This window comes from Myxocyprinus asiaticus, chromosome 39 (assembly GCF_019703515.2).
Source record: "Myxocyprinus asiaticus isolate MX2 ecotype Aquarium Trade chromosome 39, UBuf_Myxa_2, whole genome shotgun sequence".
In the NCBI taxonomy this organism is placed as follows: Eukaryota; Metazoa; Chordata; class Actinopteri; order Cypriniformes; family Catostomidae; genus Myxocyprinus; species Myxocyprinus asiaticus.
In genome coordinates this window covers 17,933,397-17,951,330 of record NC_059382.1, presented here as the reverse complement: position 1 = coordinate 17,951,330, position 17,934 = coordinate 17,933,397, and the positions used below count along the sequence as shown (strand labels likewise).

The window sequence follows — 17,934 nt, the reverse complement described above, 5'->3', positions numbered from 1 at the left end:
GAGAGAATGGCTAATTAATTTCCTCATAATGAGCTGCTTCTTTTAAGAGGTTGACAGGCTAATAAATCCTGCCCTCTCATCTTGAATTCACCCAAAAAATATGACCTGGACCGACGCAGTAAGAGAAGTCATGTAAGGTCAAAGCATGGCTTTATGACTGAACAATTCTGCAGGTGTGAACAAGGCCATCCAGATTGATAGATGAAAATAGAGCCATTCATGAAATAAGAAGTAAATAAGAGTAAAGGAGATTTTCAAATGAAAGGGCTCCACAATCAAGTAGAAAGCACTCTACATCCTCCACATCTTTGTGGGTAATTGCTTTAACATTTAAAGGGTCAGTGGGTTGACAGAAAGAGATGGTGCCATGCTGAGTCCAGTACAACTCTGCATTTGCTCAAGATTAGAACATTAAATGTTTCAGGGGAGCTGTATGACACTAAGAGGGCGTTCACACGAAATGCCTTTTTGTGCCGGTCTGCACTGTTCTTCTATTTGTTTTCTATGTAAACGTGCTAGATAGACATCTTTGACCACTGTGCTTCTGTTTTTTCTGAGTCTTGCATCGGAGTGCCTTGTTTTTTAGATAGTGCGTCAAGTTTAAAAAATAAAATTATATTCTTTTTAACACATTTCTAATGTAACCTGCAGACTTTTCTATTCGTTGCTATGCATTTTGCTTTTTCAGCACACACAAAAATGCAGGCTTTATAGTGCGTTCTGTGTACATAAATAAATTGAATTAAATGAGAGTCTGTGCCCACAAAATCTGTTCTGAACACTTTTTGCAGGCCTCAGTTCACAAACATGCGGGCCACTTCTGAGTGCTAGGCTGAGGAAGATGCAGCAGACCACCAAGATCTGGCATTTGACAACATGGCCCATCTGGAGATATGCCCAGTTTTCTCCATCATTTAATCATAATTTGATGAGTTTCTGTAAACCAACATCTCTTTTAAGTAATATTTGGTTTACCGCCTGCTTTCTGCCGATGGTAATAGCGTAACGTTAATAAAGTACAATCTACAATGAGCCTAATTTACATAGAAAGGAGGCCTGTTTGCTCTGAAAAGCATGACAATGACTTAATTTAAATACAGCACAGCGCTATTTCAGTGCTGATTGCATCTGGTTAAACTGGATTGAGGTTGGGTAGTGAATAACATGCTGGGTTTTGCCCTGAAATACCACATGCAAATATGGTGCAGCTGTGTAGTGAAATTCGCCCCATTGATTTACCCTTCTGTAACAGCAATAATTCTTTTCTCTTTTTTGTTTTATAAGCTCCTTTATCCCTTTAACTTTGTGACCTGCCAGTCTGTACATTGTCTGTCACCTTTCTCACCTGATTAAGAAGTCATGTTGTGTCCCATGTCTGATTTGCAGCTCTGAACCTCCTCGCCGCAAATGTTGCCCTTCTCGGTGATAAACGTCGGGATGAATCAGTGTCTTTGACGGCTGCGCTAAAAGACAGGCAAAGTTTCCGTAAAAGAGCTCTGACATTTAGTGCTGTCAAAGCGTTCAGCGACAGAGGTGTCAAAACAGCTTAAGGAACTATGCGGCCCAGGCTAAATTTCACCTTTATGCCAGGTTCACCTCTGCCTGAGGCCTACTCATTTCTGCAACATTAATTTTCCTGCTCTCCTGCCTGGTGAGATGGCCAATAATAAAAGACCAAGCCACCTTCGTGCTCAAGTCTATAACAGATTTATGACTGATGAGCTTTATTTCCCTCTATTTTTATTTATTTCTTTCTCACTTTTTCTGGATCTGTCTCTCTTTCTCTCCCTTCCCAAGAGAAATGTTTATATCGTCAGTAGGAATTTTCTTACACAATGCACTTAACACAGAGAGTAGCAAGAACTAATGCCAATGCCATATAGCATCAAGGATGTCATACCTGGCGTGCTGTGTCCAAAGACGCAGGGATGTATGCTTAACTTTTTAGGTGTTTGCACTGGTGCTAGTGAACTAATAAAATTAATTAGCACAAATAAAAATGTATAAGCACATAAAAGAGTATGGTCAATCATTTTATTTTTATATTTATTTTATTTTTTATTTATTACTATTTTTATTTTTACTAATTCAATTTTAACTGCAATTTTAATACAATGTCATTTTTAATTACTTCTTTGATATAATGATATAAATACTGCTACACATAATTTCCTTAAGTGGGCATTTGCCCCCACCACCACAATAGACTGTATGTATTTGTTGGGGCTTCGTTCAGGAGCGGGTTTGGTTATTAACAATAATTAATAATTATCAAAGATGGAGGTCACGTGACGCCATGCAAGGTTCGGACTTGTGAACGGCGAGCTCTGCGCACTTTGCTAGTTTTAACACTATTATTGTCATAAACCGGTGAGATTCAATACACCATGTTCCATAACTGTTCTAAGAAGACAATATGTCAAAGAATTCAAAATCCTCAGCCTCTGGAGACATTAAAAGACACTTACATGCTCAAGCTGACACCCCTGAGCAGCAGGCCGCGGACCAGGGAGTCGATTTTGCTGGTAAAGTGCGAGAAATTCAGCGAGAATTGTTGAACTTGGAGGATCTTCCTGTAATAGGTCGATTGATCACTGCCATGGAGACGAAATTCACTGAGGTGGTTACTCGAGGCAAGGAGTAAAGGAAGGCTTTCTTGGAAAAACCACAGCATTTTCTTGTTCCCAGACTTTGCGAATTCATCAAGAGAGAAACATCATAGATTCAAGGAATGCAAGAAACTCCTACATCAATGAAAGGTCGCTTTTGCACTGACGTTCCCGGACAAATAGATGCTAAGGATGGCCGTAAAACATTCACATGCCCACAGCAAGCATTGTCCTTCATAAAGTCAATGGAGTAAGTTATTTTGTGGTACTCACATTGCAGCCGAGTGGGCCTGACTCACTGAACATTCACTTGACTGTTCGAGGAAACTGAGCGCCTTTTTTGTTTCTTTTTGTGCTAGTTCGGCCTAACGGCTGGAGTTTGTTTTTGTGGAAAAACACTCCTTCAGGACAGCGTTGTGGATGAATGTGCATGTTCTTTGTGCTTATGCCTCCTATTGGCTGGAGTATTTCTTGCATGACATTGGAGTGATTAGGTCATTTGTTGCACTAATGTAGCAGCCGGATAGGCCGGCTCACTGAACATCCGTTTGACTGTCCGAGGAAAATGAACGGCTTTTTAAAAAAAATGTATTTACTATTATTATTATTATTCATTTATTTATTTATTGTGCTGGTTCCACCTAGCAGCTGGAGTTTGTTTTGTGAAGGAACATACCTTCGGGACAGTTATATGGATGAATTTACACGTTCTTTGTGTTTATTTGTGTTTATTTGAGTTGGTTTTATAGATTATCTTTTGTTCTGTAATTCTGTCGCACAAAATTTGTATAGAAACACCGGACTAGAGGATTCTGATGGCAAAAGTGTTGCGTAGGCTCTCGTAGGCTTACATGGACTGTTTGAGTTTAGAGGGATGGACGCCAGTTGGCGCTGTCGTGCAAGGGGTTAATGCACACGTTTTTCTTTTTTCTGTTTGTTTGGTTCTGGGGAAAGTTCAGTGTTTCTTTGTTGCTCTAATGTTGGAATGTGGTCTTTATAATTTTGTTTTTGACACACACAATCTATTTTTTCTCATATATCAAAATGTCAAATGTTAATATGAGTGGATTGTCTCTCTCCACGTGGAATGTGAATGGGTTGGGGCACCCCATAAAAAGAAGGAAGGTTATTTCTCTTCTTAAGCGTAAGAAATATGATATAGTGTTTCTTCAAGAAATGCATCTTTCCCCGCAGAAAGCTGAAAAATTTGGGAAGATATGGGGTGGACAGGTTTTCTTTAGTGCTGTCTCAAGTAAGAGCAGGGGAGTCATTACACTGATGAGTAAACATCTACAATTCAAATGTCTCAAACAGATTAAAGATAAATTAGGAAGAGTCATTAATGTTTTAGCAGAAATTCAGGGGCAAAGTCTTATTTTGGCTAATATTTATGCACCTAATGTTGATGATCAGGGCTTTTTTATAGATCTTGAAGGGATGTTGCAAGCCGCTGGCACCCCTCATGATATAATATTGGGGGAGACTTTAATCTTGGGAGGAGACTTTAATCTTTTGATGGACTCAGTCCTTGATCATAGTGAAGCAAAAGTCTGCTAGCCCGCTAGAGCAACATTGATGCTTCACAGGATAATCTTGGTCTTACAGATATTTGGAGACTTTTGAAACCATCTGGTAGGGACTATACATTTTTCATCAGTCCATAAGATTTACTCTAGAATAATTTTTTTTATATATATCTAAGTCCCTCATTTCGTCTGTTGTTGATTGCTCAATTGGAAACATTTTAGTCTCAGATCACACCCTGGTGTGTTTAGAGGTGTTGCCACATACGGAGAAAAAGAAATCATATAGTTGGCGCTTTAATGTATCTCTTTTGCAAAATCCTGAATTCCAACAAATGATAAAAGCTGAAATCAATGTTTATATGGAGACCAACTGGTCCTCAGTATCCTCTGTGGGCATGGCTTGGGAGGCACTTAAGGCGGTTCTTATGGGCCGGATCATATAGTATGCCTCATTCACCAAAAAATCCAAAGCACAAGAATTCATGGAATTGGAAGGGAATATTAAAAGTGCCATGCAAAAGCAGATGCTATGAAATCTGTTGGTGGTGAAATATTTACCTCGGCCATTGATATTAATAATGCTTTTAAAGTATTCTATCTTGATTTCTAGAGTTCCACGTCTTTGTCTACTGATAAAGATATTAGAAACTTTGTGGAACCAATGGAACTTCCTAAACTGACGACTGAGCAAAAAAATTCTCTTGATTCTGAGATAACCTTGGAGGAGCTTGGTGAGGTAATTAAGACCTTGCCTACAGGCAAGGCTCCAGGGCCAGACGGCTTTGCTGCTGAATTTTTTAGATCTTATGCTACAGAACTGGCTCCATTTTTCCTTGAAGTTTATATGGAATCATTTAAGAATGGAAAGCTTCCACCAACCATAACACAAGCCCGGTCTGATTCTTAAAAAGGACAAGATCCAAGTGAGTGTAAGAGTTACCATCCAATTTCCCTGATCCAGCTAGACATTAAAATATTGTCCAAAATTTTGGCTAACCAATTAAATAAAGTTATGACATCTCTTATACATATTGTTCAGGTGGGGTTTATTCAGGGCCGAAGCTCTTCTGATAACATTAGGCATTTCATCAATATCATTTGGGCAGTGGCGAATGATCAGACCCCAGTCGCTGCCATCTCACAAACAAATAGATTAATTTCAGAATATTTCACTTTGGATAGGGTCACCCGGCAGGGTTGCCCTCTTTCCCCATTATTGTTCTGTCTTGCCCTGGAACCATTAGCAGCCACAATAAGTAAGGAGGATGATTTTCCAGGTGTGGTGTCAAGATGATATTTTATTATTCGTCTCTGACCCTACTAGATCTATGCCTTGCCTCCACAGAATTATTAATTCCTTTTCTAAGTTTTCAGGATACAGAGTTAATTGGTCTAAATCCGAAGCTTTGGCTCTGACAGCATACTTCCCAGTAACGGCTTTTAAGCCAGGCGCCTTCCAGTGGCCCAAACAGGGCATTAAGTATTTGACCATTTTATTCCCAGCAAATTTGTGTGATTTAGTTAGAGTCCATTTTGATCCTCTAATAAAAAGTGTTTCGAGCGATGTGTACAGGTGGGCTTTATTACATTTATCTATGATTGGGAAGGTTAATATTATTAAAATGAATTGTATTCCAAAATTCAACTACCTGCTACAATCTGTCCCTGTAGATTTCCCCCTCTCTTATTTCAAGCAGTTTGATAACATAGCGAAGTCCTTCATTTGGAATGGTAAACATCCCAGATTACATTTCAGTAAATTGTATAGGCCGATTGATAAAGGTGTGTTAAGATCCAAGAATCATGGTTGAAGGTTCAGAGTTCCCTATCTGTCACTCACTCGACGTTGTGTGTCGATGTAGTGACACTAGGGGTTACTCTTGGGAGCCCGAGACACCTCTGATCTTTGATAAAAGGTCAATGAAAATTGGTGAGTGGTATTTGCATGCCACTCCCCCGGACATATGGGTATAAAAGGAGCTGGCTTGCAACCACTCATTCAGATTTTCTCTTTGGAGCTGAACGGACGATGTTTACTGAGCTGACTGTTCATTCACCTCTGCTGGATCTGATGGTGCATTTTAGTGGCTTCTCCCTCCTCTACACTGGTGCACTGCAGAGAAAGCCCCTGGGCACTTCGGCAGAAAAAAGAGAGTATATTTTCCTGAAAGTGTATATTTCTCTAAAAGAGCTTCACACACGGAATGTCTTTTTAAAGACGCATCTTTTTAAAGATGCCTTTCCGTTTGTGTGTTATTCCTGGTTGCAGTCATTACCTCTCAACTTCAGACGGTCACGATCGCTGTCTTTCGTGTCTGGGCGTGACCCACATGGAGACAGCGTTCATGGATGGTTCATGTTCTCACTGTGAGAACATGACCATGGCAACGTTGCGGTCACGGCTTGCTTTCGTAAGAAAGCAAGCCACCCCAGCGGCTCCCTGCCTCGGTCTTTCTACCTATGGGTTTGAGGCCAGCGCGGCTAGCACTGGGGGCGATTTGGGGACCCCAATGGGACCGCCTCCACCGGGTATCCCCCCGCGGACCTCCCATTCCCCAGCACGCTCGTCAGCCCCGATCGGGCTTCCGGTTGAGTCCGCCGGCTCGTCTCACAGCGAGTTCAACCTCTTGTTTGGAGCCCGCAAAGCTGATGAGCTCTCGAGCGCAGCATCAGAGAGCGGGCTTGTCCAGTCGGACAAGAAGAAGCCTCAGCTGAGCTCCCCCCTTCGGGGATGATTGCCCAGTCACAGGCTGATGCGGAAATGATGGACATACTTTACCGGGTGGCCGTGAGCGTCGGGCTAGAGTGGAACCCTCCGCTCTCCCCCGAACCCTCGCAGCTCGATGAATGGTTCCTGGGCTCGCGGCGCCACTCACAGCAGCCACGCCCCGCCCCGCTCCAGTGCCTTTCTTCCCAGAAGTGCACGAGGAGCTGACAAAATTGTGGGAGGCACCTTTTACTGCCCAGTCCCTATTTCTCAGTTCACCCGCCCTCACTACTTTCGATGGCGGGACGGCCAGGGGCTATACAGCGATTCCCCCAGTGGATAAGTCTCTCACGGTGCACCTATGCCCGCAGAGCACTGCCACCTGGCGCAGACGCCCAAAGCTCCCGTCCAAGCCCTGTAGGTTCACGTCGTCCCTGACGGCCAAAGCCTACAGTGCTGCCAGACAAGCCGCCTTTGCCCTGCACGCCATGACTCTCCTGCAGGTCCACCAAGCCAAGGCACTAAAAGAACCTCACAAGGGTAGTTCTGCACCAGATCTGATGCAGGAACTGCATTCGGCGACCGACATCGCTCTCCGGGCGACGATGTCCACATTAGTGGTCCAGGAGCGCCACCTTTGGCTCAACCTGGTCAAGATGGGTGAGGCCGACAAGACACGTTCCTTGCTGCCCGTATCTCCCAGGCTGGCCTATTCGGCGTCACTGTCGAGGACTTTGCCCAGCAGTTCTCAACAGTGAAGCAGCAGATGGAGGCTATCCAGCATATCCTGCCCCGGCGCAGCTCAAGATCCCACACCCCGTCTGATCGTCACCAAGGGCGTCCCCCTGCAGTGACTGCACCTGCTCTGTCGCAGCCTGCCCCTTTGGCCCGGCCCCGGCGTGGAGCCCACCGCAGGAAGCAGACGCCACCCGTCTCACTGCCAGCCGCCAAGAACCCATGAAGGGCTTCAAAACACCCCTGAGACGGGCGACCCAGGGTCGACGAAACCCACTGCATTGGAGCTGGTAGTAAGACCACTCCATCCCCTGGTGGATGGCCGAGTGGAGAATCTTTTGTTGCCTTTTCATTTGATTTCGCCGCATGCCCAAGTGGCTGTGGTACCCAACAGTTCAGCAAAAGAGCAGTTTCCTCCTTCCCAGGGTCACATGCCTGGTGTGCATGGTCGTCATCATGACCACCGTCCACCTTTTTACCCTTGCAGGATTGGCGCTCCAGCAGCGGTCTCCCCACCCCTGCGTGCCCAGCTGTGGCACACATACTCCCCCGATGTGACAGTTTCCATGGGTTGCGAGGACAGGCCTCTTCCTCCCCCGTCCCAGGCTGAACCCCTCCAGACTGCGCCTTGTTCCCGCATGTTTGGAGAGACTCGCTGCCGACCCAGTACACGTGCTAACTAAGAGCCCTGTTCTGGGGTAGGTGCTCCGCATGTGGCGGTTCCCTGTAAGGTAACCCCATGCGATGTATATCTTCCGCTAATTCGTTTCCCTGTTGGCAAACTGCGTCTTCCTTAGGCCAAGCCCCCACTGCCACAGTCTCCATGTTTGTAGTAACTCCTCCCCCGTTGGGTAGGATCTACCATGAGACTTCTCCACATGACATACTTCCGACATAGTTCGGCAAGACCATGTGACATATTTTCCACTTATATATCCCCCCTCTCTCTGGGCGAGGTGTGGTCTCCGCGGTGTCATCCCCTTGGGAGGGACACCCCCCGACTTGACCTGGTGAGCCCAGTCGGATATTCCCCCTTTTTTTAGAGAGTGGGAAAAAAAGAAGGGGAAAAGAGGCCACAACTGGGCCAGGCTGTCTCTGTCTTTTGGGTAGTCTTGACCAAGTTGGACCAGAGACTTGTCCCCAAAGGGCCGTTCGACACTCATAACTATGTTGGGGAGGTTACATGTCAGCCTGGTGTGCTGGCTACGAGGCACACAGTTGTTTGCCCGTCACACACCGCCAGTTCACGTAACACAGTTCAGCCAGTTGTGGCGTTTTGTATAGGGACCCCTAGTGTCACTACATTGACACAACGTCGAGTGAGTGTCAGATAGGGAACATCATGTTTACTTGCATAACCTCCGTTCCCTGATGGAGCGAACGAGATGTTGTGTCCCTCCTGCCACAACGACGAAATACCCGCTGAAATGGCCAGACCTTGTCTCGGCTCCTCAGCATAAAACCTGAATGAGTGGTTGCACGCCAGCTCCTTTTATACCCATATGTCCGGGGGAGTGGCATGCAAATACCACTCGCCAATTTTCATTGGCCTTTTATCAAAGACCAGAGGTGTCTCGGGCTCTCAAGAGTGACCCCTAGTGTCACTACATTGACACAATCTTTCGTTCCCTCCATCAGGGAACGGAGGTTACGCAAGTAACCATGATGTTTTATGTGTGATGTATTGGGCACTCAAATTTCATTTTGCCCCAGACTCTGTATTTTAGGAGATGGAGCAGTCAACAGGAGATAAACACATAAAAAAGTGGGTTCTAACCGGTGTCATGATTGGCAGACAAATTGTTTTAAGGTGATGAAAGTCAGCTGGAGCACCCTCATTTCAAGAATGGTGCATGGAGATGGGGAGGGTGGTGGCTTTCGAGGAAGCATCATGTAGAAGGTTGGGGAGTTGGGATTCATTTGATGGGAAATGGGGCAGCTATTTGGTGGTTTTGGAGGGCTCTTGGGGAGGGGCAGTGGAGAGAGAATTTTAGTTTTAAATCTGTGTGATTATTTTATATTTTCTTTATTTTTTTATGTTTTTTATTTTTTTATTTGTGTCTATAATCATTTGTGTTTACAGGGATGTTGTTAAGGGTCAGGGTGAGGTTAGGGACTGGGAGGGGTAATAAACGTTGATTCTGTATATATATATATATATATATATATATATATATATATATATATATATATATATATATATGTTTTGCTTTTCTTTCTTATCTATATAATCAATAAAAAAATGTTAATCAGAAAGAAGATTAAAATAATAATAATAATCAAAGATAATTATTAAAATTAACAGAACATTGATTAGAATCAACATTATCCTATTAATCCTTCAAACCAACAATCATCAAAGATAACTATCAATTATCAAAATCAATAGAATATTAATAAGAATGAATATTGCTTGGGCACCACCCTGGAAGCAGGGACTAATAAGCAGACAGTATAGCAATCTCAATATGGGATTGTTCTCTTAGAAAAGTTGACGTCCGGAGAACATCGACATTCAAACGGGGAACAATGAAGGCTTGAATCAGAGCACTGACATCCCCTGCCAGCCCTTGGCACAGGTGCATGCAGAACAATATCAAAACACTTCTCTTTAAAGTATAAAAAAGTTTATTGATGCAGTAATATCAATTAATAATCAATACAATGCAGTCGATAAACTTCCGATTTCCAACTACAATCTAAACAGTAACATGAATAGATATGGTAACAGATAAGCCTATAATACATGAGAGTGTAGAGGTGTGTGTGTGTGTGTGTGTGTGTGTGTGTCTGTGTGTGTGTGTGTGTGTAAGGAGAGAAGGAGTGCACAAAATGGCGGGCGTGGCTCTCGTGAAGAGCGTGTCATGCGAGGTTTCCGGCCAGAAAATGTGGCCGCGAATGTGGGCGGAGAGACTGGTTTATGGCGTCTGCCCATTTAACACGTGTCTCTGCTGGTACGATAACTTAGGGACAAAGCTGGGCTCTATCGCCAAGTTATCTGTTCGCCAAATGTGTGTCCGGGTATGTTTGTGAGGGGTCGTGTGTGTGTGCGGTTAGTACGAGAGAGAGAGAACAGGGTGATGGCACCAAAGCTGGTTTAATGATCGTGGGAGAGACAGCAACCGTTAGTTTTATCACTCATAATCCACCCACCGTGGTCGTTGGTTCTTTAATGGACTCAGTGTGCCGGTCTCACCCGCGATGGCGGAAATGCACAAACAGCCCAACGTGGTTGGACGACAACACAGCAAATCTCATTCGTAGTAACAGTAAGTTACAGTAATACCTTGAGTATTATTTGCAGCAATGAGCGGACTTTGCGGTCCGTAACTGCACTAACAATAACCTTAATACACAAGAAAAACACATTATAATAATCTATCTCTACCCAGACATAAACCTCTTACTTGAGTCGCGTGAGGACATGGGTAGAATGTGTGTTTGTCCATCGTTTGATTCCGACTCGGTTCCTCGAAGCTCGGGTGATGACAGGAGGCCGTTTCCTCGCTCTGTCGGCGGGCGGTACGGCGGCTGATTCTCACGAGGTTTGCGGAGAAATCAGCGAAGTAGGGTCGGTTGAAGAAGGAAGAGAAATCTTCTTTCTTCACTTCTGCAGGCAAAAGGGTGAGACGCGGATTGCTCAGCGGTCTCCTTCGGATCTGTTAGCGTGCTCGGTGGAACACAGAGAATCTCGGCTCATCCAGCGAGATGGAGATTGTATGGCCAAAGTTCAGGTACGTACGTTACTTCCTTAGGCAGCGAGGCTATACCTGGGAGCAGCAGGGCTGCAACTAGACGTGGCGAATACTGTCACCTGGAAGCAAGGCTTTGGAGGAATCTCTGGGGTTATATACTCTCAATGACATCATGGTTGAGGGACGCGTTCTGTCCTGCGTTTCATCCAATAGGAGTTGAGAGTTCGATCCTTCAGAATTTCACACCTAGGTGTAAAGTGAGCAAGGATTGATGGGATCTGCAGTCTGTTTGGTCTCCATCTGTTTGATTTTGGTGCCGTTTTTGTGTTATCAGGCTTTGAGTGTTCCTACAGGCCTCAGTCAGGCATTATGACTGTGTGTAGGCCTGCCTTTGTCTCCTATCTGAGCACATGAGGCCCAACATATCTATTTATTTCCTGCTATTTCATAAATAAAGATATAAAAATATATAATACTTTGATTTTTAATAATTTTTATTAGCCTATTAATGGTCATATTTTGTATTAACATACTGTATAAATTTATAATTAATTAACAAATTAATGTGTAATTAATGAACATGTCTTCTGGAAATCGAGCAACTAGATGCTTACACAGGGCAAATAAAATAATATCTTGCATTTTTATTATACGCATACATTTCTGTTGCTCTCGTTTTTTGCATGGAAGTTGTCAAGCATGCTCCTGAGCCCAGCCAAACGACTAGCATGAATCATAGAAGCAACATTATCGCAACCCTGAACACACATCTAAGGCAATCACTCCCGTTCGAGCGCTAAGGATTTTGTAATAGTAAAGCAGACATCAGATGCATTGTAAATATTCTTGATTTCAGTGCTCCTCATAAGCGGAGATGACACATTGCATATTTGTGAATGGGATCAAAACTGTTGTCACATAATTTTTTATCGCAAATGCGATGAAATATGGTCGTACTGCAATGAGTATTAAAAATTGGGCTTTACATACAAGAATGGAGCCAGGTGGTTTTCATTTATGTTGAAAATAAGGTTTATAAAATGAAGCACCTAGGCATGCAGACTGCTCCTACAAACATTTGTGAAAGAATGGGCCGCTCTCAGGAGCTCAGTGAATTCCAGCGTGGTACTGTGATAGGATGCCACCTGTGCAACAAGTCCAGTCGTGAAATTTCCTCACTACTAAATATTCCACAGTCAACTGTCAGTGGTATTATAACAAAGTGGAAGCGATTGGGAATGACAGCAACTCAGCCACGAAGTGGTAGGCCACGTAAAATGACAAAGCGGGGTCAGCGGATGCTGAGGCGCATAGTACGCAGAGGTCGCCAACTTTCTGCAGAGTCAATCGCTACAGACCTCCAAAGTTCATGTGGCCTTCAGATTAGCTCAAGAACAGTGTGTAGAGAGCTTCATGGAATGGGTTTCCATGGCCGAGCAGCTGCATCCAAGCCATACATCACCAAGTACAATGCAAAGCGTCGGATGCAGTGGTGTAAAGCACGCCACCACTGGACTCTAGAGCAGTGGAGACGCGTTCTCTGGAGTGACGAATCACGCTTCTCCATCTGGCAATCTGATGGACGAGTCTGGGTTTGGCAGTTGCCAGGAGAACGGTCCTTGTCTGACTGCATTGTGCCAACTGTGAAGTTTGGTGGAGGGGGGATTATGGTGTGGGGTTGTTTTTCAGGAGCTGGGCTTGGCCCCTTAGTTCCAGTGAAAGGAACTCTGAATGCTTCAGCATACCAAGAGATTTTGGACAATTCCATGCTCCCAACTTTGTGGGAACAGTTTGGGGATGGCCCCTTCCTCTTCCAACATGACTGCACACCAGTGCACAAAGCAAGGTCCATAAAGACATGGATGAGTGAGTTTGGTGTGGAAGAACTTGACTGGCCTGCACAGAGTCCTGATCTCAACCCGATAGAGCACCTTTGGGATGAATTAGAGTGAAGACTGCGAGCCAGGCCTTCTCGTCCAACATCAGTGTCTGACCTCACAAATGCGCTTCTGGAAGAATGGTCAAAAATTCAAATAAACACACTCCTAAACCTTGTGGAAAGCCTTCCCAGAAGAGTTGAAGCTGTTATAGCTGCAAAGGGTGGGCCGACATCATATTAAACCCTATGGATTAAGAATGGGATGTCACTTAAATTCATATGCGTCTAAAGGCAGGTGAGCGAATACTTTTGGCAATATAGTGTATATTTTGATTACAAGACTTGTATCACCTTTGGAATAACATGCAACGAGTTGTGCATGATAAAATCCAGGAACATGTATTAAGAAAGTTAAATTAGGTCAGTGTATATTTTATGTAGACTTTAAAGGTTTGTCTACAACTTACAGTTGGCAAATGGCAATTGTAAGATGGCAAATGGCAAATGTGATTGCATGCAAATGCTTTTAAGCATCAAGATATGAAATGTATTATGAACATTCACTGGCTTATTAGCTTGCCAGCCATTCTTGGAAGCCGATCAATAGAATTATGGCCCAAATGAATATGACTTCCTCTGAGTAACACCCCATCCACTTGATGATAATTCTGATGATAAAGGCCTTGCCTCAACACTTCTTGGCAGCTGTTAGCTAACCATTGCTAATAGCTATTACAAACAGCGTGCTATTCAGGCATCATTGTAGTCACATCCAGACTCCTCTAAACTGATGGTGGCTGGCTGGTGGTAGAATAAGGACACTTTCCTAGAGATCTATTGTGTAGGTGTGCTGGAAGATATTGACAAGTGCTCATAGACAAATGTTAGCATGGTGGTAGCGTAGCTCAGATTGAGTAACTCCAGTTCTTCCATCCATTTATTTATAAGTCCCCCCCAGAGAAGAGAATCCTTTAAATAGGTAGAATCCCAATTCTCTGCCCACACCCACCTTTAAGACTACTCTCTGGAGGATGAAGTCCGCCTTCCTTTGGTCCAACAAATTTCATTAGTCTAGCAAGCTGCTGCAAAGATTTCTTTATGAGGGTCAATTCAGTTGATAGAGATCCCGATTCATTCGTAGCTGGTGGATTGTACATGTTATTGTGTCTCTAAAGCTGCACATGTGAAGTACACAGGCAATGAGTAATAAAACTAGTGCGTGGTGCTAGATGACTATCCTTCGATCCTAATCTTTAAGCTTAATGAAAACATCTGACCAGCCTACTGCTTTTATGTTTGTTTGGAGCGCATATGAGATTTCAACCATTTCAGTTGGATTCCTCCAAGGCAGGCGTCCATTCACTGGTTTGGTCGTAAAAAAAGAAAGAAAAAAGAACAGTCTTGGCTCATCGTGCAAGGTTCAGTCATGCAATGAAGAAGAATAAAAAGCTATTTTAATTAGCCCCTTTGGCAGAGTGTGTCCTTGTCACTGTCCATGACAGTGGTAGATAATGAGGTTGGCATGCCTTTTCAGGTTAGTTAATATCTGAAAAGTAGTCTATTTTGGAGGCATTTAAGTTTAAATGAAATGCTGACCATGTCTGGCCACACACAGTTCAGTGGCCAAAGCTTTCAATATCTGTATGACTTTGACAGTCAGGGAGTACTGAGGGACTTGTACTTTATCAGTTTTAAATGAGCTTACACAAGAAAACCAACGATCACAGCAGACGCCCCCACTACAATCAAATCTGAAGGGCTCTTACGCCTGAAGTTTGATCTAATAAGAATGATGTGAATGTAACAAAGCAAGCGCGATGAGTGAAGTACACCGTGTGCTTTATTTGACTGAAATGAGAAACAACACGAGCAGAATCTTCATTGGCAATTAGAGAAGCATGCTGCACTGCCTAGATGGCAGAGAAAAGATCTGTACACTCATACAGAAAATGATGTAGAATTATTAAATATATGTGACTTAAAGTGTTGAAATGGAGCGTGTCTATTTTCCATATTTAATTTTTATTAACAAGCAATGGTATAGAAACACAATGGCTGAGGCAATCCCATGGTGAAGTTTATATTGTCAGTGTTATAATACTTTCACCCATCCCAGCTTAAAGTAATGTTCCGGGTTCAATTCAATAAAACTTCAAGTCAGGTAAACACATACTGTATAATGCTCACATCTTGTGACTATGCTTTTGAAACAGTGTATACAGTATTTTAATGTTTATGAACTGGCTCCATTTACTTCCATTACAAGTGTCTTATTGTAACAGCAATTTATTTATTTATTTATTTTATTTGTCAGAATTATTATCTGTGGTAATTAACATTATCCCACAAATAATGTTATATGTACTGTAACATCCCACAAATAATGAGCATTCCTCTACTATGCAGAAACAACTATAAAAAAGCCATTCGTAGGTCTAAACAATGTGGACGGACCAATGGCAGACAGAGGAGTGTTCGGGAAACCTGCCTGAAAAAAACAAAAAAAACATTTACAATTACATTTGTTGACACTATTTCATCTGTAGTGGCTTCTTTAATTTTTTATTCTAAGGCAAGCATCATTATTTCTATTGCTCATGTTTTGGGTTAGGGTTAGAGTTTAACTCTGGTGCGTAACTTTTCCCGCACGTTTGCACTTCGAACATTAATGATACCTCAAATTGTGAGGCTTGTTGAGGAGGTGAGCGACTACTTTTCTAAGTGATCAGACTTTAGATTTTTGAAATTTATCTTGGGACCATAATTATAGACACTTGGGGTTGGGCTTTTTGTTACTGAAAGCAACCACTCAGTGCAGCATCATGGCAGCAAGGTATGCACGTGCAAGCATTACTCGGAGATCAAAAGTTTTGCTGTGGAAATCGGTCTATGCTTACTGAAAATCAAATCTCTCTCCCCAGTGGCTGAAACTGGAAGTGTGGTTGAACTTATGGGCACATGTGAGCTCCAGTTTCCAGGTGAAATGTCCATGGGATGGTGCCAAAAGTGAGTTATATTTATGGTAAATTATATAATATAGTCTTCAGGAATGCTTATTTAATTAACTGTACCCCTTAACCCAAACCCCAACACTAAACCTAACCATCGGTGGAGGTTCCTACGGGACCCGAACTTCTGTCTCTGAGGTGGCTCGCACAACACGTTATCAATAGCTATAAATGTGTTCAGATTTAAATTGATGCAAATATATCTGATGGGAGATGGCGCTTGTCAGTAATTCTGCTGAAGGGGTTCATTTCAGTGTATGAACTTTTGTATACAACATGTCGATATCCTGTGTGATCAAATCTAGTTATATAAATATAGTCTTTCTGTTTCCAAGTGATCATGTTTTTTGCTCACACATGCACACGATCTAATAAAAAATGTCTTGTTTTGGATGGTCCAGATCTGCCTAACTTATGTATCTGTAACACTGTGCAATGCAGGAAAAAATTTGAGAAGCCAGGTTGTCTGGGTTATGACTGCCATTGTTTCCTTCTCTCACTAAAAGCAGTTCCCTCCTTCCTCAGATCTGTGAATAACAGTAATGATACAAAACCCCAGTAATTACATTAATGATTGGCTGTGACACAGGGTGCATGTTAGTGCACATAGTTTAACAATGGAGCGTGATCTCCCAGTAAGTGTGAGAAAACATCAAGACTTTTCATGCTCTTGTGTTCTGCTGGCGGATGTGACTGTGTACATGCATTCATGTCAACTGCTGTCCAGTACATTCTTATGCAATTTGTATGTTAAAATTAGCTAATTTCTTTTATACTCTATTCCGGCTTTATTCTTTCTTCTTTTTTTTTTAAATACACATACACAGAGGGAGAGCCGCAGAGTTCTATTCATTCATATTCCAGTTTCTCTGCTAGGCAAATTCTGTTCCCTTTGGCTGCAATTGAAGTTTGACATCCAGTTTAATATGTAAATCCTATCTCAATGAGCACATGTATGGCTGCAAAGTTCACTTATCATTCCGTGTAATTGCCTCCCTAAAACACTTTTGTGAGGATTGATTCACCGCTTGTAATAATCCATTAGATTTAAAATATCATGTGTGCAGTTATTTAGAAAACAATCAGTTGTTTACCGATTGTATGAAAAAGTATATCTTCATTCCAATACAATACACCAGAAAAAAAAAAGAAAATCTGTTCAATTTTGTTCGCTACATACTGAGAGAAATGCATTGTGCAGCTGACAATGTGTAGATAATCTGTCACTGTATTGTGAATCTCTGACGCGGGTAGACAGAAAGAGAGTGAGAGAGCGATGTTACCTGAGTCAGGTGGATGGCTGCTCCGGATTTGACCAAAAGCACACGAGTGCTCTGACGCTCTGTCAGAGCAATAAATGTCTCCCATGCAACTCAAAAGGAGATGAAATGTTAGTCTCAGTCACCATTCACTGTGATTTTATGGAATAAAGATGAAGTGAAAGTCAATAGTGACTGAGGCAACATTGTAGTGACATTGTGCCTATTATCTCCTATTGTGTTCCACATTAGAAAGTAGGGTTGTGCAGCGAAGCCAGTATCTATATCTTTTCATATGACAAAATTATCTGTATCTGTCTCTGTATTCAGATAGAACCGGGTGTGGGCAGGGCTTAAACCGGAAGTGCGTCAAAACTAAATGAAACTGCCATTTTTAAGTGTTACTCTTACATTTATAATTTCTATTAATAAACTATGCCTTGTGCCTTTTCATAATAATAGCCTGATAATAATAATAATAATAATAAAAATAATAATAATAATAATATCTATTAT

General features: G+C 42.6%; 1 protein-coding gene across 5 annotated transcripts in view; it reads left to right on the top strand.

Annotated features, from left to right (window-relative positions):
- LOC127430040 (seizure protein 6 homolog) overlaps positions 1 to 17,934 on the top strand; it is a 384,217-nt gene that overhangs the window by 248,457 nt on the left and 117,826 nt on the right. The window lies entirely within an intron of this gene.